Below are 1,253 nucleotides of genomic sequence, written 5' to 3' on the forward strand. Positions count from 1 at the left end.
TCCCTTGTAAAAATAAACAAAGTATTATCTATCAAAACAAATAAAGATATTTGTCATACTGGAAATATTGGGGTTCCCTACCTCTAGCTCAGGGGTTCTTAACCTGGAGTATTTGAACTGTTTTAGGAAATATTTGGGTAATTATATTTTGATATCATTGATTTCCTTAATAATCATCTACATTTTATTTTGTGCATATTTAAATGTCATTCTGAGGAGGGATCCATGGTCTTCACAAGACTGCTAAAGGGGTCCATGACACAAAAAGAGGTTAAGAATATCATCTTCTAGTTCATTACGTCTTCACCCAGAATGGGAAATCATCCATTTTTTAGATCTTTCAAAGTTGTTTCCCCTCACATTATTTTTGGCCATCATGTAAATCATTTTGCTGGTCTTGATCACTTCATTCTGCATCAATTCATGAAAATCTCTTTGTTCTTTGCTAAATCTGTCAGATTCCTTATTTCTTGTGGTACGATAAAACCCCATTGAATTTAACTTTAATTTGTTCAGTCATTCTATCATTCATAGACATCTAATTTGTATCCAGTTGTTTTCCACAATAATAAAAACACTGTAAATATACTTGTACAAATAGGTCCTATCCCTCTTTCCTTGATATTGTGCTGTACGTGTTTAATAGTACTATCACTAATGAGTCTAGTGCTTTGAGAAGTGGAGGAAGGAGAGTCAATGTAGTTCCAAACTACTTTCCAGAATGACTGCACCAATTCATAGTTCTGCCAACAGCACATTTGTGTGCCTGCTGTCCAACATATTCACCAATAATTGTTTTCTGCTTTTGTCATCTTTGCCAATTATTATGAATGTGAAAAAGAATTAGTTCTGGTTTGCACTTCTCTTATTATTAATGTCTTGAAAATTGAGGGGATGCCCAACAACTGGGGAATGGCCAAACAAATTGTGGTATATGAATATAATGGAATATTATTGTGCTATAAGAAATGATGAGCAGACAGATTTCAGAAAAACCTGGAAAGACTTACATGAACTGATGCTAAGTGAAGTGAGTAGAACCAGGAGAACATTATACACAGCAACAGCAACATGATGCAATGAACATCTTTTATACACTTAACTTTTGTCAGCAATGATCTAAGACAATTCCAAAAGACTCATGATAGAAAATGCTATCCACATGCAGAGAAAGACCTATGGAGTCTCAATGCAGATAGAAGCATACTATTCTCTCTCTCTCTCTCTCTCTCTCTCTCTCTCTCTCTCTCTCT

The sequence above is a fragment of the Petaurus breviceps genome, unplaced genomic scaffold (assembly GCF_028583685.1).
Source record: "Petaurus breviceps papuanus isolate PSGF00001 unplaced genomic scaffold, PetGlider_PUasm1.0 126, whole genome shotgun sequence".
Taxonomy (NCBI): Eukaryota; Metazoa; Chordata; class Mammalia; order Diprotodontia; family Petauridae; genus Petaurus; species Petaurus breviceps.